Consider the following 23,633-nt stretch of genomic DNA (forward strand, 5'->3'; position numbering starts at 1 on the left):
CTAACCAGGGCCTGCTTCATTCATTCAGCAAACATTTACTAAGTTCCCTCTAAAGGCCAAGCTTCACGGAAACCCTGTGGATCTACTGTGAACAAAACAAAGTTCCCCGTCTCACTCAGCCAGTGATCATGCAAACAGAGAACTCTGTATTTCAGTGTTTAAAGTGGGGCTTTACCCCACTAAAAAACTGGATAGTGTAAGCTATTCTAGAATTTTTCCATAAGGTGCCCATTAAACTAACACACCACCAAAACAACAACAACAACAACAAAAACCAAGAAGCAAGGATGGTAAGAATAATGTTTGAGGTTGTTTAATTTAGAAGGAAGGCTGGATAATAGCCAATAAATTTCTTGGCTTTAAATAAGACCCTGGTGACATGTTTCATTTTGATTTCTGAGATTAATTAATTATGGGAAAAACCCTAGAATTTATTTAAAGAGTCACATGGGAAAAGTCATACATTAGTTAGAGGGGTTTGGTCTGAGATCCAGGGGTTCCAAGATAGGATGACTGGCATGTGGAAAATTACTTAGAAACAAATAATGGCTAATGTTCTTGTTTTCTAAATTAGAAAGGAGAAATTATTTTTGATACTGCTGTAGAGATCGTTAAAACCTTTACAAACTTTTTTGGGAAAGAACTGATGTACAGCAAGCCGGGAAACTTTTCTGAATTTTCAGTGTTGTATCTCCAGTATCTAATACAAGCGTGGCATAGATAGATAGATAGGTAGATAGATAGATAGATTGATGATAGATAGATAGATAGATAGATAGATAGATAGATATCACCAAACCCAGAAAATTTAAGAGCAGCTTCAAATTCTGGTAAATGGAGAAACTGGAAGATTAAGAAAAAGGTTCGACAAAAAAAGAAATACACTTCACTTGACTAGTTTGGAACCTGTTTTGTCAATTTAGGTTTCTTAAGCATTTGCTAAGATGACTGCAAAAAAAAAAAAAAAAAGTACGAAAATGAGTGCAACCAAAACATCAGACTTTAAAAAAACCCACCATAGCTCTGTTGAAATTCAAAATGCAAGGGTGAAGATTTAATTTTGGTCTGTCTGTATCTGTCTGAGAACCATTCCACATGCTTCATTTGCTTTTCAATTTTCATCATAAACCACAGAATATTCAAGAAATATTTCTACACCCTTTTGGGGTGTGTTTGGACAAACACACACATATACACATACACAATTTTTAGAGGAAAAATACAAGACATGAGCAAAAGATAGAGTCTAGAAGCGAAATTTTAGCTCATCTCCTCAGTCCTCTCTCCTGGTTAGTCTGAGGTTTTCTGCAAAATAATAAAAATAATGGCAACATCACATGTCTGGTCACATACTCATTCTTCTTTCTCAACTTCCCTCTTTATCTCATGCCTCTTCTCTCTCAGAATTCTTTTACAGCTTCTGATTATTTTTTAATGATTGTACTAAAATTGTGTTCCAAAAAGTTATGTTAATAACTTCTTCCCTTTATTGATTACTACTTTTGCTGTAGTGATTTAGCCATGATTTAATTCTTTTTTGGTTCAGATGTCCCTTGCCTAATAGGCCTATAACTCCAGATTTTGCAGCTTTCTATACACATTGCTTCATATTTTCCAATGAAAAAGATCACTTTTTCAGAATTACTACTATGTGAATGTTACTCTTCTCACAGAAAATTCTCCAGAAGCTTAATTCAGCTCTACCAAAAGCATCAGTTTAGGTAAACAAATCCTCAAATATACAATGTCTTCTGTCGCAAGTAATACTTTTGAGGAAAGTAATTAATCAAATAATTCTTAAAACTTACAGAGCAAATAGCTATAGTTTAATAAAAAAATCATCAAGTTTTCAGTTAAAGCAAAGCACTGAGTTATATTCTACAATATCTACTCTTCCACTTAAAACTGCTCCATGTAATAAAACTCTGAAAAATACCATCTTGCTAATACTATCCCACAATTTCTATCATATTCATGCCAAGAGCAAAACTCTCACTTTTGTGCATAGTAGTAAGTGGAAAGTAGACTTGAATTCTTTTTCCTAATTTAGGAAGACTATTTATTCAGTAGCTATAGTTTTTTGGCGCTGCATCGGGATACAGGTGCAGTTCCTTTCTAGATTTCACATTGTCTGGAATGTTCCATGTTTCGATCCAAAATATACTTTATGTTCCACAAATGAGAGGAAGAGTTTAGAGTCCTGGATTCTTTTACAAAAGTAATTTTTTATTCTTTGAAAAAATTCACTGTTTTACATACTTTATTCACACTTTCATGATAAATGGGAAACTTTTCCCCCTGTTTTACTGGTTTTCTCACAATAAATAATAGATGAAAAAAACATACGATTTCTGAAAAATTCAGAAAATACCAAGAAAAGAAAAATCACTAGTATCCCGTAAGGCCTTTCAACAATTTGGAATCTTGTCAAGTCGTTCATAGATTTTAAATTTTATAGAAGTTTTGCATCTGCTTTTTAAATAATATATTGCACACTCTCCATTTTTGACCTCCTGAGTTAGAAAGCCAGTTTTGTTTACTACTATTTCTCCTCAAAAACAGTCCACGATTTGATGATGTGAAATTGGGTGGGGGAGGGGGGAGTTCAGAAATAAAAATATCTGCTGGGACATAACAGAGAAGAGTGTCAAAGGGAGTCAGCATAAAGATCATTTGTGCCCTAAATATATAGTGCAAAACTTAAATTGCTTTGAATTTCTGCAAATTATTGAAGTGATTTAAATAAATTTGACCTGACTTACCCTTCTAAATTCTTCCCAGGATTTTTTTGTCTGAAAGGTTAATTATGGGCTTGCAAGTGTCAAGAAAAGTACGAGGGGGTAAGAAATGTTCATTGGTATCAGTGTTTTAGGTTTGAGTAAGGAGTAATAAGTTTTAAATATTCTTCAAATACCTTTTTGGTTTGAATAAAATCATGGCAAATAAACTCTTTCACTCAAAATACGGTAATAAACTAACAGTAATCAAGACCTGAGATATTATAAAAAGTATTGCCTTTTATCATATGATGCAGTTAGGGTTTCTAAGCTATTGTGTTTCAATATTTAATCATTTCTGAAGACAATCAGATACATGAAGCCTTATTTAAGATTTAGATGGGGCGACATATTACAGGATCTCAGGTTTGTTATTTTTTTCTAAACAGTACTCATTTTGGATGGGTGCTGAACTAACATGTTTATGACTTCTATTGCCATGGAAAATCGTATTGTTTGTTTGTTTGTTTGGTGTTGTTTTTGACAATCAGTCCCCTGCCTGTAGCCTGGGTGACTTAAACTTAGACATTTTCTTTGCAATTTTCAATTACATTTGTTAAAATGACAGTATGTGTCACCCTTTGCTCTTTTTGTCCACTGAACATTAGCTAATTCTTTAAACTGGGAGTTTTTTGCAAGGATCTAGAAAAAGAGAGAAAGGGATATTCGTTGCCAAATATAATGCAATGAATTGTAATCCTATTTTTGTATGTAATTTGTAGTTATGTGCTGCAATTTCCTAACAAATATTACTTGATTTCTCAGGCAATTCACTTCAGAAATTACATTTTCTCCCACAATACAAAAAAGTAATGTCACAAAGGTGAATTCTGAGATACATATTGACAATAAAGGGCCGTAAGCACACAGTGGGCAAAAGTCCTAGCAAACTTGAAAAATATTTAACTGAACAATAATGGAGCAATGCCAAATGCTAAAAGTCACCAAAGATAATTTTAATTGTTGTAGATATAATGGTGCTCAATGACAGCTGTTTTGGAACAAAAAGGTTATTTCCTGCAAATTTCAGTAAGGTTTCTCCTAAAATAAACTCTCATTGATTGTTAGAATTACCAATTGTCCTTAATGGCAAATGGACACCAATGTTGGCTAATAACTTTGAGTATGGAGTCATTCCTACATGTTGATTTGTAAACACTATCTGGAGGAAAAATTAAAAAGACATAATGTAGCCCAGTGTTATTTCTCCCTATGGAGATATTACAGAGCTCTTATGTAAGAGAAGTAGTTGAAAAAAATATCTCAAGCAAAAAGTACTTACGAACTGAATGTTGCAACTTTCCCAGTAAGCACAGCTTCCTCTCTCCTTTCCCCTCTCTTTTTTTGGAAATGACAAGAATAAGCTTTTTTAAAACCAAAATTTTGTTACATTAAAAGTAAAAAATATTAGCTATTTAACAAAAAGAGACATAACTTAATAGCAAATAAAAATGTATTTTGTGTGTTGACCTAATAACACTAGAATAAACTACTTTAGATGATTTTTATTTATATATTAAAAGTCTATTTTTAACTTTATTTTGACCCAAGGTTATAATTTTATACACCACATATAATGGTCCAATGTTATTTCTTGGCCTTATAAATTTTTAAAATCTGACAACTACTTGAGTAAAAATAATGTGGGGAAATAGAAAGATAAAGGGGGAATGCTTCTTTTTCTTGAATCCAGAGACATAGTCATTTAGTTCATTTTCTATTAATTCATTACATTGCTTCAACTTTTTCTAATTAGGAAAAATATGCATATTTATTGTTTTTAAAATTGAAAAGTTTAGAAAAAGATAAAGAATAAGAATCACCTTGACTACGTCCCACCACCCAAAGATAACCACTATTAAAACATAAGCTTGTTTTTTCCTCTGCATTTTTCTATACATGCATACATACATACAGATATATCTTTAAACAAGATGTAAAGAGCATCTTGGTTTTTTGTTTGTTTGTTTTGTTTTTGTTTTTGAGGAGTGGGGAGAGGAAGGGCGGGGGGGGGCGGAGGGAGAGAGAGAGAGAGAGAGAGTCTTGAGAAGTCTCCATGCCCAGCTCTGAGCATGACGTGGGGCTTGATCTAACAACCCTGGGATCATGATCTGAGCCAAAACCTAGAGTCAGATGCTTAACCCACTGAGCCACCCAGGCACCCCACCTCTTGCTTTTTAAAAAGATCTTAGTTGTCAGTTTAACAATGATGAGAAAAGAACTGAAATTTTTAGAAAGAACTCCCATTGTCCAGTACCATAAGAATTCTCATTATCCTTAGATATTTAAAATTTTTATTTTATTTTATTCTATTTCTGCCTGTGGGATCCACAGCATTCAATTATATGTTCTTTGAGGTAGTAGTCCAGTATTTTCTACTTAATTCTTCCTTTTAAGAATGCTTGGTTTTTAGCAAAATATTTATGTAAGGCATTTTATGTCAAAATAATGCATTAAATCCATGTTTTTAAAGATTAAAAAGGTAGGAGAAAATTTCTATGAGGCTTCATCTTCTCTCTCTCTCTCTCTAAGATTTTATTTATTTATTCATGAGACATAGAGAGAGAGAGAGAGGCAGAGACACAGGCAAAGGGAGAAGCAGGCTCCACACAGGGAGCCTGATGTGGGACTCGATCCTGGGACTCCGGGGTCATACCCTGAGCCAAAGACAGACGCTCAACTGCTGAGCAACTCAGGCATCCCGGCTGTGCCTTCTCAAACAAGAAATTAAACATGGAAGTAATTTAATACAATCACTATTGTTTGCCAATCAAAATTTTAGAAATTAATTGTTTTGTTTTGCTTTCTTTTGTAGGATACATTTTAAAAATTTATTAGGTAGTAATACAACACTGACTTTCAAAAGAATAGATCTGTGTATTCTGACATAAGAAGAGCTTATTAAGTGAGAAAAATCATGGAACAATGCATTTTAAATAATTTATGCCAAACAGCTGCGACAGAGCCTGTACTAAACTACAAAAGTCCTTCCACACATATGAAAATGCATAGAGAAGAAATTAGTGAGAAACGCCTCAATCCGGGAAGGGAAGTGGAAGTGAGGAGGTAGTAAGGGGGAACTCTTATAATGTATTCTAGATATTTCTGTATTCCTTTAAAAAAAAAAAAGAATAAATTCTTGCAATAAAAAAAATTCTTACTTGTATAACCATTTTTAAATGGAAGAAATTAGGGTGATCCAACACCATACTGCCATTTATATTGGCCCCTTACTACTCTGAATTCTAGTCATTTCTGTAATCTTTTCTAAGAAAGTTGAACGCTCCTAAAGAAACTATATGCATGGTACTTTGCATTTTCCGCTACAGCCCTAGCATTAGTGTCATAGCACATTAGGTCCTCTTATGTCTGTCTGCAATATATAAAATTATGAACTAGAAAAAAAATTATGAACTGGAGTATGAGTTAGATGTCACTGCACCAGCACTGCAAAACTATTATGTTTTGAAGAGGAATGTACAAAGAGTTCTGGTCATGGACTTCATTATAGAAATGAAATTTCATTAAGAAAGAAATTTCATGGGAGGATCCCTGGGTGGCTCAGCGGTTTAGCGCCTGCCTTTGGCCTGGGGCGCGATCCTGGAGTCCCGGGATCTAGTCCCACATCGGGGTCCCGGCATGGAGCCTGCTTCTCCCTCTCCCTGTGTCTCTGCCTCTCTCTCTCTCTCTCTCTAATTAATAAATAAATAAAATCTTTTAAAAAAAAAAGAAATTTCATTAAGAAGCATTGGATTGTATTGCCCTTTCTAGTATAATTACTAGAAGCTCAGTTTAGGTCAAGGTTAACCACATTTGCATATATTTTTTAAAAATAAGACCAGGGAAAATTGAAACCAATTATTTCTAGTACCGTAGCAGGATCAGCTAAAAGCTCATCAATGGGCACCATTTTGTATGCCTAAAAGAATAACTCTGAGAGTTCCACTGGAGCATAGTAACCAATAGAAGGAAAGAAGGCATTTGGTTTTATAATGTGAACATACGAAGGAAATGTAAAATGGAGCCTATCCCTGACTGTTAGTATTTGCCTTGAACCTAGACAGATAGGGCCTAGTTTGATATGACAAGTACAGTTGTGAATTGTAGTCAAATGAGAAATGCAGTCTACTTTGTCATGAATTATCCTAACCATATTAATGGATTCCAAAATGAGAAAAGACTGGATGGACATTTATTATAGGTATTTTCTTTCATGAAACATACTTAGTACCAAATAGCTTCAAATAGTTATTCAAACTGACAGCCTCTTTCCCTATATATTTGGATCCAGCTACAGAAATAGAGGTTTGGCTAGAAATTCATCAACCTCTTCATTCTTAACACATCTTTCTTTCTCTCTTTCTTTTCACTGGCTCCTTCCCCTTAGCTTAAAATTATGTCCAAACCTCTCTCTTCTTCTTTTTTTTATTTAAATTCAACTAATTAGCATATAGCGTATTATTAGTTTCAGGAGGTAGAGTTCAGTGATTCATCAGTTGTCTATAACACCCAGTGCTCATTGCCCTCCTTAATGCCCATCACCCAGGTCCCCATCCCATTACCTCCCTTCCCTCCAGCGACCCTCAGTTTGTTTCCTGCAGTTAAGAGTCTCTTATGGTTTATCTCCCTCTCTGATTTTGTCTTATTTTATTTTTTTCTCCCTTCCAATATGATCTTGTTTTGTTTCTTAAATTCTATATATTTTTCTCGGATTGACTTATTTTACTGAGCATAATACCCTCTAGTTCCATCCATGTCATTGCAAATGGTAAGATTTCATTTTTTATGGCTGAGTAATATTCCATATATTCCAATATACCACTTCTTTATTCATCTGTTGATGGACATCTGGGTACTTTCCATATTTTGGCTATTGTGGACATTGCTGCTATAAATGTTGGGTACACTATGTTTGTATACTTTAGATCACTATGTTTGTATCCTTTGGGTAAATACCTAGTAGTGCAACTGCTGGGTCATAGGATTGTTCTGTTTTTAACTTTTCAAGGAGCCTCTATACCATTTTCCAGAGTGGCTGCACCAGTTTGCATTCCCACCAACAGTGTAAAAGGGTTCCACTTTCTTTCTCTGCATCTTTGCCAACATTTGTTGCTTCCTGAGTTGTTAATTTTAGTCATTGTGACCAGCATGAGGTAGTATCTCATTGTGGTTTTGATTTGTATTTCCCTGATATTGAGTGATGTTGAACAAAACTCTCTCTTCTTTTTTTTAAACTCTCTCTTCTTAAAACCAAAGATAAAACCCTAAAATCTACCTTGTTTAGACTCAATATTCCCTTTATAAAATCTACCCTCTTTATTTCACTGATAAACGTCTCTAAAAAGGCATCTGCATATACTATCTCCACTCTTTTGCCACAACTGGTAACCAGAAATGGCTAAGAGACTGTGGAGTAGATAAGAGCTGAGTTTATCTTAGATCTGCTGTATGCTAGTTGTATGACTCTGGTCAGCTCCTCTGTCTGTCCTGTCTCAATTTACTCATCTATAATATGAGGATGACAGTAATAATAATACTGCCTTCCCTCGGAAGGCTGTAATGAAGAATAAAGAGCATGATATTTACAGTGCTTGGCACATAGTAGGTGCTCAATACATGTTCCCGACTGATATAGCTTCTGCCTTGATCTCACCAGTTATCAGGCCTGTCTTAACTGACTTCTCTGTGCCATCTGAGAGTATTGCTTCCTTCTTCTCTTGACTTTCATTATACCAAGCTATTCTCATTTTCCTTTTTTTCTATTTCTTGGGCTGTTCCTTTTCAGATTCCCCTCATTCCTTAAAAGCTCATCTTCCCCAGAGATTCCTCCTTGGCCTCATCCCCTTCTAGCTCTCCCTGGCAATCTCATTCACATCAGTGGGTTCAGTTGCTAAGTGAGTGATGACAATTCCACATTATATTTCCATCCCAGACCCTTTTCCAAAAGTTATAGGATATCACCAATTGTCTCTCTGGACACCTTCATTTGGACATCCCTCCTGAACATCTAAAACTCAACATGTGGGATCCCTGGGTGGCGCAGCGGTTTAGCGCCTGCCTTTGGCCCAGGGCGCGATCCTGGAGACCCGGGATCGAATCCCACGTCGGGCTCCCGGTGCATGGAGCCTGCTTCTCCCTCTGTCTGTGTCTCTGCCTCTCTCTCTCTCTCACCGTGTGCCTATCATAAATAAAAAATAAATAAATAAAAATAAAACTCAACATGTCTCAAACCGAGCCCATCAACTGCTCAAGTCAGAAACTTGAGCATCAGCTTAGACTTACGGTCTCTAGTGCAAATGCTTTATGGGGTTTTCTGTTTTTGTGTTTTTTTTAAAAGCCTTGGATCCTAACTCCTAAATATTTTTGTATGGCTAGATTGTACTCTATCCTTCAAGATTGAGCTCAGATAATACATTTTTGGGAAGCCTTCCCATTAACCACCCCCTCCCCACCCTTTCAATCTGAGCTAGTTTTCTCCCCTTTTCTAGTACCCCATGGCACCAAGAACAACCCTTTCATAACACTTACCACATTGGTATTCTAGCTTTTTTTTTTTTTTTAACTTCTTTGCCTTTTCCTCTTCTACAGGACTGTGAACTCCCTAAAAGCAGGGTTTTTACCTTTCAGCCTAACACAATGTGTGGCAAAAGGATGTGCTTAATAAGGCTTTGAATGTCAACTATATTAGCCTACTGTTGAGTTTGATTCCACTTCTCTTGTGAGAGGACTACTGATAGTCAGGAATATAGCAACATGATGGGGAGAAGCTCAATGACATTATAAACAATCTACAAAATAGTAAATCTAGTCCTAGATAAGCAAGAGTTAACTATACACTGGAGTTCAAGGGAGCCTTGCCAAACCAATAAATTACTTGATGTTTACTGAATACCAACTGTTTTCCCCACATACTGAATATGTTTACTATTTCCATGGCTCACATTTCTTACTAAGAGTAATCGGAATTAAGCCTTTTTTTTTTTTTTTCCGTGAGAAGGAAGAGATTCTTTCGGTAAGATATCATCTTAAATGATGGCCCTTAAATACTTGAAAAGGCAATTCTTCCATTTCTTTATTGGGACTTGGACTCTCTAATTCACATAATACAGAACAACATTAAAAATCTGGCCTTATATTTTGAGTTCTAACAAAACTTTTTAGTTGTGCACAAGAGGTGCTCCTGAGTCGGGGAAGGATGAGAAGGAACCAGGATTGGGAACTAGGATGAGAATTTGGCATTATTTGAAATCTTCAATTTTTTCTAAGAAAAAAATGTTCATGTAGAATTTGAGTGGTTAAGAATAAAACCTAAAATATCACACAGGATGCTTTTTATTTTTTAAGAGAGAGGGCAGGGAGGGGCAGAGGAGAGAGAGAATCTCAAACAGGCCGCACACTCAGTAACCCTGAGATCATGACCTAAGTGGAAATCAAGAGTCAGACACTTGACTGAGCCACCCAGTCACTCCAAAATATCACCTAGGATGTTTCTTATATCAAAGATTCATGAGTTCAATCACGTGGCTCTAATTAGCCTAGGAATCTTGGATTCTACCTTTCTAGGATTAGAAATAAACCCATAAACAAAACCAAAAACAAAATAGCAAGTGTTTGATATGCAGCCAGATTTGAGAACCACTGATTATTCATTTATATATGGAAACACTTTTGAGTAATCCTGATAGTTAACAATAAATACTTCTTTCATAAACAAATAAACAAACAAAAATAACCACAAAAAAATCATTGACAGGGGCAGCCCCGGTGGCTCAGCAGTTTATCACTGCCTGCAGCCCGGGGCCTGATCCCGGAGTCCTGGGATCGAGTCCCACGTTGGGCTCCCTGCACGGAGCCTGCTTCTCCCTCTGCCTGTGTCTCTGCCTCTCTCTCTTTCTCTCTCTGTGTGTGTCTCTCATGAATAAATACATAAAACCTTTAAAAAAAAATCATTGACAAAATTTTGCAGCTTGAAACACTGCAAATACTTAACACTAAAAGATTGTTAATTTTCCGGAATTCTGGAGTTTCTCTTAGAAGTAGTCACTAATTGTATCACATTTTTCTCTCAAGGTGGAAATAAAGACCTATTAAATCTATGGCTATTAGCCAGTACCTAATCTTTAGGTATCATAAATAAACAAAATTGCACTTGATCCATTGATTCATTTCCAAATATTTGTTGAGTACCTACTATGCACCAGTCACATAAGCACTTTGTATGTAGAGTACCATGATTTGGGGGTTCTTCCTGTTTGAGATAGAGTGTTATTTTCAACATAATAGTAATTCAATAAATGTGCATTGACTCACTGATTAAATTTAGCGTCAAAAATACTATTATTTGAGCTCTTTTGAAATCTACAAGAATGCTGTCAGAAAAGTTGCATTGTTAGAACAAGTAAGTATCAGGAAATCCCCTCGGTAGTGGTGGTACTTTAGTGATATAAAATATAAAAACTATTGGAGGATCATAACATAAAGTTGAACAATAACACTGAATCTTTTTTAAACAAACAAACAAACAAACAAACAAAAAAGCCAATATAAAGGAACTGTATTACACACATTCAAACTAGAAATGTGCTTTTTGAGATTAATCAGATAATATTCAGTCCAACTTGTGAAGAGAGGGCCTAAAGATGTTCCATTCTGGAAAATAACACATTATAGTAAATTCATTACAGTAAAATGAAATGTTTGGCTTTTAATCCTAGGCAGTAGACTAAATACACATATTTACCAATCTTGACTACCCTAAAAGCCCATTAAAATGATTAGGGCCATTACTTGTTCCTAAAGCTCTTCTGTGTGGGTCAGAAAAAGTCACTTCCCTTGGGGCGCCTGGGTGGCTCAGTGGGTCAAGCATCAACTCTTGATTTCAGCTCAGGTCATGATCTCAGGGTTGTGAGTTTGAGCCTAATGTCAGTCTCCATATTGGGCAAGGAGCCTACTCAATTAAGAACCTCTCTTACTCTCCCTATGCCCCTCCCCCCATAAAAGGCACCCCTTCTTTCAGGTAGAATGAGTGCATGGCTAGGATTTTAGACCTTTTTTGTCCATTTGGCTGGCCTCTCTGGGCATAGTTACAACCTGTACAACAATCTGCTGCAGCCCTGGAGAATGGAATGACATTACAAGGCAGGTGGGTGAAGAAGGGAAAAGTAAAAACATGCTAGTTCTTATTCACAAAGGAGGATAGATATAAATATTTTTTCTCAACATTTTTTAAATTGAGATATAATTCACGTATCATAAAATTCAGCCCTTTAAACAGACAATTCAGTGGATTTTTAATAAAGTATATTTTAACTTATTTTAAAGTGTATTTTAATATAGTATATTTAATAAAGTCATGCAACCATCACCATTGTCTAATTCCAGAACATTTTGTCACTGCCCCAAAAGAAACTAAACCCGTTTACAATTATTCTTTATTTTCTCTTCTCCCATCGAATCTACTTTGCGTCACTGTGGATTTGCCTATTCTGAACATTTCATATAAGTGGAATTATACAATATAAGGTCTTTATGACTGACTTCTTTCACTCAGCATAAATTTTTTGAGGCTCACACATGTCATAACATGCATCAGCACCTCATTCATTTGTACTGATGAATAATATGCATCACCTTCTATATACCCGTTCATCAGTTGCTGGACATTTGGATGGTTTCCACTTTTTTGGCTTCCTATGAGTAACACTGTTGTGAACATTAGTATTCAACTGGCTTGACTTTTTACAAGAAGCTTAATATGACTTCTATAATTTTTAAAATAATTAGAAAAAAAGGAAAAAAGCAATTATTTATATAAAAGTTCAAGGCTGTGATTTATTTTTCTTTTCTTATTTTGTTTTTCCACTTGGATGTATCTTTCATTCTGTGATTGGGTTGACTTTGCCCATATATTGTGATTCTTATTGATCTTATGGTTTGTAAATGTTTGTTTTATTTGTTTCTATAACATTGCATGCTTTAACCATGTAATATGATACATTAAAAACATGTTTTTGACTGTCTGGAGACACTATAGTATTATATTGAATTCCTGAAGCTTTACTGAAAGAATAAATGGTAGTTACAGGACATTTAAGACAGGAAAATACTTTGGGGGGGAAAAAATATCCATGTATCCAGGTTATGGTAGTAGGAAGAGAGGCTGCAAAGATATTAATGGCAACAACTATTGCTCTTCAGTAAAGCGCATCTGGCCCCATCTGACCCCTTAACTCCCTCTCCCATGACTTCCCAAGAGGTTACAAAAGTTTCTAAACATATAGAGTTAACCCTTGAACTGTATACAGTTTATAAAATAAATACAGTAACTATAAACATATTTTCTCTTATAGTTTTCTTAGTAACATTTTCTCTGTCTAGCTTTATTTATTGTAAGTATACGGTATATTATAAAATCCATATAACATACAAAATACATGTTCATTGACTGTTGATGTGATCAGTAAGGCTTCAGGTCAACAGTGGGCTATTGGTAGTTAAGTCTAGGGGGAATCACTGTTATAAGCAGATTTTCAACTGCACAGAAGACCCCTAGCCCCCACATTGCTAAAAGGTCAACTGTACATGCAATTTATGGCCAACTGACCAATTACTCTAACATTTAAATTGCAGTAGAAATGTAAAACAGAAGGAAAGTCTATGCTGTGCCAGGCTGTCACCCCTAGAAAGATGCTTCTCCCAAATGTCATGTCCTAGCCATATGAAAAATGCTCCTTTAGGTGTCAGGCGCTTGAGAAATAGGCATGTAGGTGCTGGAAAATCTGTTCTGTAAAAGAGGAAAAGGGAAATTATATTACTGAAAAATCACAGAGGAAGAGAAAATCTAAAATAACTCTAATAGGAAGCACAGCTCTGGAACCCCAGGTTCAAACTTCGCCATCAGTCCTCAGACTGTGCTCAAAACAGAAATTGTGTATCAATAGTAGCTGTTCACCACGTCAAGAGCAAAGTTGCCACATGGGTTCAGAAGTTCAAACCAAAATTATGTTCACAAAAACGGAGAGGCCAGTGGCTACCTAAGGAAGGCTCAAATCAGTAGCAGAACCTGGGGATTTACTTATTAATCAATTTTGCAGGACATAAATGATGAAAATACAACTTTTAAAGGTAATTGAGTCTATGACAGTATTACTGTTACAATAATTAAAATGTTTTGAGCCCCTACCACTAGTCATGTTAGGCATACTATAAGCGAGGGCTACAACAGTGAATTTTTAAAAAGACCCTATCCTTAAGGGGTAATGGGAAATCTCTGTATTTTACTCTTAATTTTGCTGTGAATCTAAAGCTGCTCTAAAATAACAAAGTCTTACAAAACTCCCTGCTTTCATGGAGTTTATATTCTAGTATGGGGAGACAATAAACAAAAGGTTAAAAACGTAATTTCAGGTGGTAGAAGAAAAATAAAACTGTCAAGAGAATAAAGAATAACAGTGATGGAAGACCTCTTGACGAGGTGACATTTACACAATTTACTTAACAGTAGGCAGTGGTTTGCAAATTAAACAGTCAGCGATCAGTCATTCAACAGTCAGGGATAGCACACTTACCTGATTTCAGGCATTTAGTGCAGGAGGTGGTTGGCATTAAAATAAAAAAAAATCAATGAACCAGGGGTTTCTGTGTCGAGGCACTTACATCTCAGTAGGAGAAGATGGACACTTCGACAACAACCTGTGCCAAAATATCACAGTATTAGAGACTGAACTCAGTAGGCAGAGGAGTAAGCAGAAGCCCAGAGAACACAACCACTCCCAGGGAGGTCTTCCAGAAGGGCAGAGTAGGGTCTTGCAGTTCTTCCTAACCTTTAGCCCACAATTCTCATTTGGACAGTTCACATAACGGGAAGAGGAACGTGAAAGAAGAGGGCTGCCCCCCCGAGAGTGGGGCAGCCCCTGAACATTGCCAACCCAGGCCTCACCCAGCTACCCCAAAGTGTGGGGAGCCGATAGCTGCTGAAATCTGTTCTTGGCACAGGTACACAAGGGTTGTTTGCTTTTGTTTTTTATTTTGTGGTGTTGTTGTTGTTAGCAACTGAAACTACCGTAACTGTCTTTCCTGAGGTCCAAGTTACTTGCCCATTTCTCAGCTTCCACATAGTTATGTTCTTGGGTCTTCTGGAACTCTGTAGCATGCAGACAACGGTTCTCTCAGCAATAAACATATTTTGCAGCCTACCAGCAATAGAGCTGAAAAAATGTCAGTAGAGAAACCTTTCTGATAAACCCCAAATCTCCCAGAGTAAATCATTTGAACCAACTTTTACATAGAAGACTTAAGAACAACATTTTAAAACAGTTTGAAAGTTTTATGCTGAAATGTGTTTGGGGATTCGCTTCAGAATTATATTAGAAGTGAGGGGGATGAGTGAGGGTACAGAAGAAACAAGATTGGCCATAAACTGACACCGGATTATGAATACAGGGTTTCATTTCCTAATTCTGTCCACCTCTGTATATGTCTGATATTTTCCATCATAACAAGATTTTGCTTTTTAGCTTTATATGACAAAGCCTAACTAAGACTTATAAAATCCCACAGGTGTCCTGAGAAAGCCCTTCTCATACAGAAATCTGGGGTTCATAGCTGTTTTTAAATCTATTCATTATATTACTGATTCTTTACATGCAAGAAAGGTAGAGCATCCATGTAGACTGATGATTAATAAGATATATATATATATATGAAAAAACACTTCAAAAAGTATTTCCAAAAATGTACTGAAAATACAATTTAGCATCCAAACTGTGCTTTAATACATTAATCAATCAATGACTATCAGAAAGGACATTCTCTACACTTGCACTCAGTTAATAAACATTTACTGAGTTCCTACTAGGAACCTGAATTGGCATTTTCTCATGTCATCTCATTGGTGAGATTGTAGGAATATATTATATTTCCATTTTATAGATGAGGAAACTAAGTTTCAGAGAGAGGAACCAGGTCTCATTGTGACCTTGAGCAGGGATAAAGGTCAGGGCTCTTTCCATTCCACCACTACTTAATACTCTTGAAAGGAAATGACAAATGGAAAGTAGGACAACTTTCCATTCTGAAAACTCTGCTATTCCAGGGTGACTGGGAGTTCTCTTCTTCCCAACATTTACTCACTTAACTTCCTCCCTCTTAACACTTAGGGGCCAAGCTGATATGCAAAATAGGTCAGTTTTTAGAAGGAAAAAGTAGAAAAAATTTGGCAAAGCAGGGCAAAGTCTCTCTCTCGCTCTCTCTCTCTTTTTAAATTTTATTTATTTATTATTTGACACAGAGAGAGAGCAGCAGGCAGAGGGAGCGGGAGAAGCAGGCTCCCCACTGAGCAGGGAGTCCGATCCAGGGCTCCATCCCAGGACCCTGGGATCATGACCTGAGCTGAAGGCGGATATTTAACTGACTGTGCTATCCAGGCACCCCAAGGCTCTCTTTATATTCCCTGAAAATCAAAGTATTTCTGAACCTTTAAAAGATGTTTTCAAATCATTAAAACTTTAAAATTTAAGTAGTCTAGTTCAAAGCCATTGAAATTACCAAATTGAATTACCTTGGAGTTAAATATCATCATTAAGTTCATAAGATGTTCACAAATGCTAAAAAATAAAATATTTTCAAAAACAGGTGAGTAAAAGAAAAATGGGGAGTTATTTCATTCAACAGGAAAGAAAACAGTACTATTGAAGAAACAGCTTTGGGGCATGTGGGTGGCTCAGCAGTTTAGCACCGCCCAGGGCCTGATCCTAGAGACCCAGGATCAAGTCCCACGTCGGGCTCCCTGCATGGAGCCTGCTTCTCCCTCTGCCTGTGTCTCTGCCCCTCTCTCTCTGTGTCTCTCATGAATAAATAAATAATATCTTCAAAAAAAATAAACGGCTTTAAAATTATTTCTTTCAATTCTTCCAAACTATCTTTTAAAAAAGCTCAAAGTTGGGATACTAAGAAAAAATAAAATATTAATTTGGCTATGTTCTCTTCTGGTTTTTAATTTGAATCAACATATAGCTGTATATATTGTAATAATTATTTGTTTCTAATCAAGATTAATACTTGTATGAAAACGTGCCAAAAATAAAGTGTTCCAGTTTTTTTTTTTTTTTTTTTTTACTTACAAGCAACCACTCAGAAATAGAAAGCTGACCTACACAGAGAGATATAATGAAGAGATCAATCAATTGGAAGTCAGAAGAAATGGGCTACCAGCCTGGCTATGGTACTTAAGATATTGCAACAAATGAGCAAGTCATTCAGTGAAGGACAAGATAACAGGTGTCAGAATACAGAGAGGAAGGGGAAAGGAACTTAAAGCAAAATTGGGAGGTTGCAGGGAAAGTTTCATAAGCTGATCCAGAAATCATGTATGGGAACATAATAGAGTCATTCAAAAAGTGGATGTATTTGTGGAAGTGTGCGTGTGTGTGCACTCGTGTGTGTGTAACCTGTCTGGCGTGTTGAACTGGTTATAATTTTTTTAATTTTAAAATGAGATCTTCTAAATCTCCTGGGAATGTATGGTGTTTAGATACGACAAATGGTTTCTCAGATAAAGAGAAGGAGCAAATGTCAGAGCCAAGACTGTACACAGCGGCCATGAATAAGTGACTCAATTGGATGATTGGAAACAGAGCACATTAATTTTCCAAAACCCAATATCCAAAACAGTTAAATATCACCATTAATGCCAACACTCTGTCACTCTGTTTTGCCAAACCCTTGAAAAATAAAAATACTGTCTTTATTTTTTTAAATGTTGTCATTATTTGATATTTCTCCCTTAAGAAGTAATATAACAGTATTTAAAAGTATCTGAGTTCTCAAAAAAAAAAAAACACCTAAATTCTCTCACTAAAGCTAGTTTTAATTGGAATAAAACGTGAATCAATTCAGTTATGGCCACCTCCCACCACTAGATCTGTAGTTCCTTCCCAATATAATAAACATAGTATGCAATTATGAACCTAGGAACAAAGTTCCCCTAGTTGGAAGAAAAGCAAATATGTTTGCAAACCTCAAGTGAGGTAAACAGCTGAGGACTAATTGCAGAAAAATAAGTGCCACAGGACCAGACATCAACAGTTGGATGGTGTCCTTGTGGTTGGGAAAAATTGAACCAAGGTAAAATTTTTTATCTCTAGAAACTACATATGGATAGGACTGCATATGCATGCTGTCATAGGGCGGAGCCTATGTGCTGTTTATCATTTTATCCACAGCACTTAGCAGAGGGCCTGGCACACAATAAGCACTCAATAAATGTTTGTGGAATGAAAGAATTCTGCAACTGTAGCTTACACAGTGTTTTTCTAACTTAAAAATACGGCCAACAGTAAGAAACATGTTTTACACCAATTCTTGGTACACCAACACACATATACATAACGTGAGTTATGTATACACTTTTTTAAACTTAGGAATTACATTCTGATACCTTCTGTTCTCTTCTGTTTTATTGGACTTTAAAAAAATATATTGGTTGTGACCCCCTGAATTGATTTAATAACCCACCAGTGGATCAAGACTGGTAGTCTAAAAAATGGATTTATACTATTTCTATTTACATTGCTTAACTTCTTACACTTTTAGGCTTCACTAACTATAGATCGCTTTCAAAAATCACATTTTTTTTTTCTCATTAGGATGTTTGGAAAGTATTTAGATCAACTCTAAAATGTTGCATCAGTTCTGAGTTTACTGTGTTGGGATTCTCTTTGGACAGTGTCCTTAATTACGGGAATTTCACCAACCAAAAGCAGATTTGCCCTACCTCACACCATACACAAAATTTAACTCAAAAATAAATCACAGACCTAAACATACGAGCTAAAACTATAAAACTCTGAGAAGAAAATTTAGGAGTAATTTTTTTGCAGCTCTGGATTAGGAATTAATGTGACACCTAAAGAAAAAAATAGATAAATTGGATTCCATTAAAACTAAAAACTCGGGGATCCCTGGGTGGCTTAGCGGTTTAGCACCTGCCTTTGGCCCAGGGTGTGATCCTGGGGTCCCAGGAGCGACTCCCACATCGGGCTCCCTGCATGGAGCCTGCTTCTCTCTTTGCCTATGTCTGTGCCTCTCTCTCTCTCTCTATATATATATATCTCATGAATAAATAAATAAAATCTTAAAAAAAAACACCTAAAAACTCTTCTGCCTTAAATGATGCTAAGAAGAAAGTAAAAAGAACTACTGGATGGAAGGAAATATTTGTTAATTATATATCTGATAAAGAACTTGTATTGAGAATATATATACAAATCTTATGTTAACAATAAAAATATAAATAATGCAATTTAAAAATGAGCAAGGGATTTTTAAAAAGACTTTTCTTCAAGAAGGATACAAAACAACCAATATGCACATGTAAAAGTGTATGTTCAGTCATTAGGGAAGTACAAATCAAAACCACAATGAGATACCACCTTACACACATCAGGTTGGCTAACATAAAAAAGACAGTAACAAGTGTTGACAAAGATGTGGAGAAATTGGAATCTCCATTCATGACTGACAGGAATCTAGAATGGGGCAGCCAGTCACCTTGGAAAAAGGCTGGCAGTTCTTTAAAATGTTAAACATAGAGCTACATTTCTGCTCCTAGATACATACCCAAGAGAAATGAAAAATATGTCTACACAAAACCTTGATGTGAATGCTCATAGCAGCATTATTCCTAGTAGTAAAAAAAAAAAAAAAAAAAAAAAAAAGAATATTCCAAATATTCACCAACTAATGGATGAACAAAATGTGATATAGCCATACAATGGAATATTATTTGGCCATAAAAAGAAAGAAGGACCTATACATTACCACATAGATGAGCCTCAAAACAGTATGCTAAGTTGGAAGAAGCATGTCGCAGAAGAACTTATTGTATGATTTTATACGATCTACCCAAGATAGTTTAATCTATAGAGACAGAACTGGATTAGTGGTTACCCATGGTTACAGGGATGACTGCTAATGAGTTGAAGGTTTCCTTTGAGGGTGATGAAAATACAAAATTAGGTAATAACGGTGGTGGTACAACTCTGTCAGTAAACTGACAAATGTTGAATTATACATTTGAAATGCATGGTAGTTAAATTATGTAATTTATATCTCAATAAAGCTGGTTGGAACTCGGCAATGATCAAGAAGAAGGATGCATGCAGCACTTCTATGCCTGACAACCTGACTTACCCAGACGACAGGCAAAGAAAGCGGGTTTTCAATAATTATAAATGGTCTTCTTTTAAATCCCTGTAGAGCTGTAGCTCTTGTGTTTTAGGACACAAGTAGAAGGACATGAATCCATTGACGTAAGCTCTGCACCTTCCCAGAAGTGATACTCATCCTCAGGAAACTGTACTTCAAAAATGAGAACCTTCTGCACTAAAGGGGGCGGGGGTAAGTAAGCGTCCCCAACAAGTTAAAATGCGAAAGGACTAGAGAGGTTTCTGGATAAGCAATGGGTCAGCTTCTTGAGGTCAGGAACAGGTATTCATCTTTGCCTCCTCAAGGAGGACCAGACCTAGAACAGGATGCTCAGTAAATGAGATGGGAAGAAGGGAAAGAAGGTAGGGCCTCAAGGCCACAAGACCAGAGGCTTTCTGCCTGGGTGGGCATCCGGGCACCCTCCGGGCCGAGGTCGACCCCAGCATTTGCCCGGCAGCAGGCCCCCAGCCGCTTCCGATCGCAGGAACTCCGGGTTCCCACGGCCCGCGCCCCCGCGCCCCCGCCCCATGCGTCCTGGTCCCTCAGTGGAGGAGCCGCCGCTAAAGAATTCAAGAAATTCTGTTAATGAGTTTAAGAAATGCTTTTAATGATTAAAACCCAAACTCTGTCACCTTAAGGGAACAATGAGCACCGGTGTGAAGTACAAAAGCAAAAGGGGGGGGGGGGCTGGAAGCGCGCAGCACCCTCCGCTAAAAACCAGGTGATCCTAGGTAGGATTTAATTTTTTTAAATGTCATAAAAAAAAAAAAAAAAAGATCTCGCGGGGCGAAGAGCAAGACACAGCGGCCCGGAGGCGGAGGGCGGGCTGGGGACCCCGCAGCCCGGGCTCTTCCCGGACGGAAGCGTCGGGCACCTTCGGGAGCGCCGTTAGGTGCCCGCTCTGGGGAATGGGGCCGTTTCTGGGCCGCCTCCCAGCGGCGGCCACGAGGACCGAGCGAGGCCGGCCGAGCGGGGGCTCGAGCAGGCAGCCCCGCGGCCGCGGCCCTACTGTGCGCCGCGCCCCGCGCCCCGCGCCCCGCGCCCCGCGCCGCTCCCGCCCCCGCGGCCGCCCCCGCGCCGCCTCCCCGCCCCCGGCCCGGCGGGGCCTCGGGCAGGCGGGGCCGAGCGCACTGGGAGCCGCCGCGCGCGCGGGAGTCGCCGCCTGGGGCGCTCGGGTCGGCTGCCGGGACTCCGGGGCCGCCGCGGCCGCAGGTCAGTGTCGGGTGCCGCGGGGTGCCGGGGGTGCCGGGGGTGCCGGGGTGCGGCGCGGCGCCGAGGGCCGGGCTGCCGTCCAGGTCGGCGGGGACGGGCGCGGGCAGCCCCGGGGGCGGGACCGGCCCCTCGCAGCGAGCGCCCGCGTCGGGTCCGGGACACCCGGGGGCCTCCGGGTCCGCGGCGGCGCTGCGCAGGCGTCCGGGAGACGCTCCAGGGCACCTCGGGGACCGAACCGCGGGCTCTGGCGCGCGTCCGTCCCGCCGCTGCGGAGCGCGGGCAGCGGTCCGCGGGGGGCGCCCTCGAGGTCACCAAGCCCCGGTGCCCCTGAGCGCCCAGCCGGCCGGGAGCCGCCTGCAGGGCTGGGATGTGGGTGTGGGCCGGGCTCCCCGGGGCTGCAGGCGACGGAGGGGCGTGCGTCCCCCGGCCACCCCCGCTCGGGAGCCGCGGACCCCCGCTGGGGGCTGCCCTGGGCCGCGCTCCGTGCGCCCCGCTCCGTGCGCCCCGCTCCGTGCGCCCCGCTCCGTGCGCCCCCCCCGCGGCCGGCCGAGGCAGGTAGCCTACCCCGAGGCACCGGCCCCTCAGCGCAGGGGGTGGGAAGTGGGTGTGTGGCTCTGGTACCGTCCGCCTGGGTGTTTGGGGAGGAGCCTAAGGTAAGGAGGCAGAAACTGGGAGTAACCTATTCGCTGCTTTTATATAAGGTCAGTTGTTAGGTAAAGAAGGGGCCTTTACCTCTGCTGGTGATCGGAAGGTTGCATTTCTAAATTCTCCTTGTTAGCTTCCGTTGCTTAGGTGAGTCGCCTCACTCCCGATTGCGTTTTGTTGAAATGTGTTGATGTGTCCCAGATTTGCAAGATGATGATGATGGTGACGATTCTATTCTATCGTTATTATTTGGCGGTGGTCTTGGTTTACCGTAAGAATCTAAGGATAATTCACTACTGGGGGGGCGGGGATAATGTCAACTTTAGGAGCAATAAAGTCGAAAAATAGTCTTGTAAGGAAGAAGCTAAAGTTTTTCTCTTTTTCTTTCAAAGCTGGGGGGATGAAATGTAAAATTAATTTTGTTTGAATTATCATCTGAGAACAAAACCAGGCAAGATGCTGAACGGAGTGCTAGGAACTCTGTTCCTGGACAAGCTCCTTATTTTGAAGTACATTATTTTAATGTCAACTGTTTTCATCATTCATGAAACAGACTGTAACCAGCATTGTTGAGAGAACAGTGAAGAGCTGAGCTCACTCTTTACAGGACGCAGGCACATCTTCCCCAAATCTCAGGTGTTCTCTGGCGGTCTCCCGTCTATAGCTAAGGGATTAATCACTGCCTGAAAGCAGAACCGAACTGATGGTATTAGATGATTTAGGAAACCCTTCTGGTATAGAGACTGAGATAGACATTCCCTGGGGCTTCTTCCTTAGAGAAATGCTTCACACTCCTATGACTGTTGTATGGAAGACACACGTTACCACCTAGCGTTCTGAGTAATGTTTCAAGAGAACCTGTTCGCCTTTTAACGTAATTTTTGTGTTGTCTATTATCAGTCGGATTCGCGGATTCGTTCTGTAGTTGATAGTACTCTGTAGCATACAAAAATTTAAGACTAAGGTCTTGTTAGCCAAAAAATGAAATTTGTGACAAAACCTTCTATTTTTGCCTTCCTGTGTACTTCACATAATTTTTCTCTTTTATTTAAATTATATGGTAGGTGATACTTGCTGATCATTTTAGAACATCTTAGAATCAACTAGTGACCACCTCAATCTTTTATAAGTCACTGGAAGGGGAAAAAAGTGGTTATTTCACTTTTAAATAAAAATTCTTTTTCCCATTTGAAAGTTCACTTTTAGTCTTTATGATAACTACTGTAACAGCATGGTGTTGATGAGGTATAAAGATGTGGAGAATTCTGGGCTAAGATTTTTGGACATTGTTTTTTCATTTTTTTAAACTTAAAGGCATGTAATTAAAAAAAAGTAAAACTCAGATATCCACCGGCATCATCTTCTTTATTACACTTAAGATACTTTGAAAATATTTTTGTGATTGGTATTTTTATAATTAAGTATACTATTTTTTTAAAGGAACACACTGCCTTAATGTTCATTTCATATATTTCAGAATTACAGTTAAACGACAAGTCATAATTTTTTTTAAAAAAATCACTATTAATTTCAAAATCTCTATAACATTTAAAATTTACAGTCTGACTTTAGGAATATGACTTAGAAGTGCATTACTGATCACGGTTAATTGCTTCTAGTTAGTAAGTTATAGGACAGTAAACAAATACTTATTTTCTATCTCCTGTAATTCTCTGAAAATAAGATGTTTGCCACTAAACTTAACTATGAAGATAATTATGCATGTCAAAACTCTGTGAAAGCCACTGCTGTGAATACCAGTATTAACACATTTCATTTAGTTTTCAGATTGTG

The 23,633-nt window shown here is 38.5% G+C and overlaps 1 protein-coding gene and 1 long non-coding RNA gene across 4 annotated transcripts in view; one reads left to right on the forward strand and one right to left on the reverse strand.

Moving 5' to 3' along the window:
- Window positions 1-12,536: 12,536 nt before the first annotated feature.
- On the reverse strand, window positions 12,537-21,996 carry LOC121494413. The gene is made up of 3 exons (XR_005988806.1): window positions 21,927-21,996; window positions 14,345-14,468; window positions 12,537-13,560 (listed from the first exon to the last, which is right to left on the reverse strand). It is a non-coding gene; the product is annotated as an uncharacterized LOC121494413 (long non-coding RNA).
- The window catches only part of PPARG (peroxisome proliferator activated receptor gamma), a 132,650-nt gene continuing 130,096 nt past the window's right edge, over window positions 21,080-23,633 (forward strand). Inside the window, exon 1 of one of the 3 annotated variants that reach the window (XM_041760806.1) lies at window positions 21,080-21,194. The gene's annotated coding sequence lies outside the window, so the exon portion shown is untranslated. Of the gene's footprint in view, window positions 21,195-21,828; window positions 21,848-21,899; window positions 21,987-23,633 lie in introns of those variants that run through there. The other 2 variants (XM_041760807.1, XM_041760805.1) reach the window with 2 other exon arrangements.

The sequence above is a fragment of the Vulpes lagopus genome, chromosome 7, assembly GCF_018345385.1.
Source record: "Vulpes lagopus strain Blue_001 chromosome 7, ASM1834538v1, whole genome shotgun sequence".
Taxonomy (NCBI): Eukaryota; Metazoa; Chordata; class Mammalia; order Carnivora; family Canidae; genus Vulpes; species Vulpes lagopus.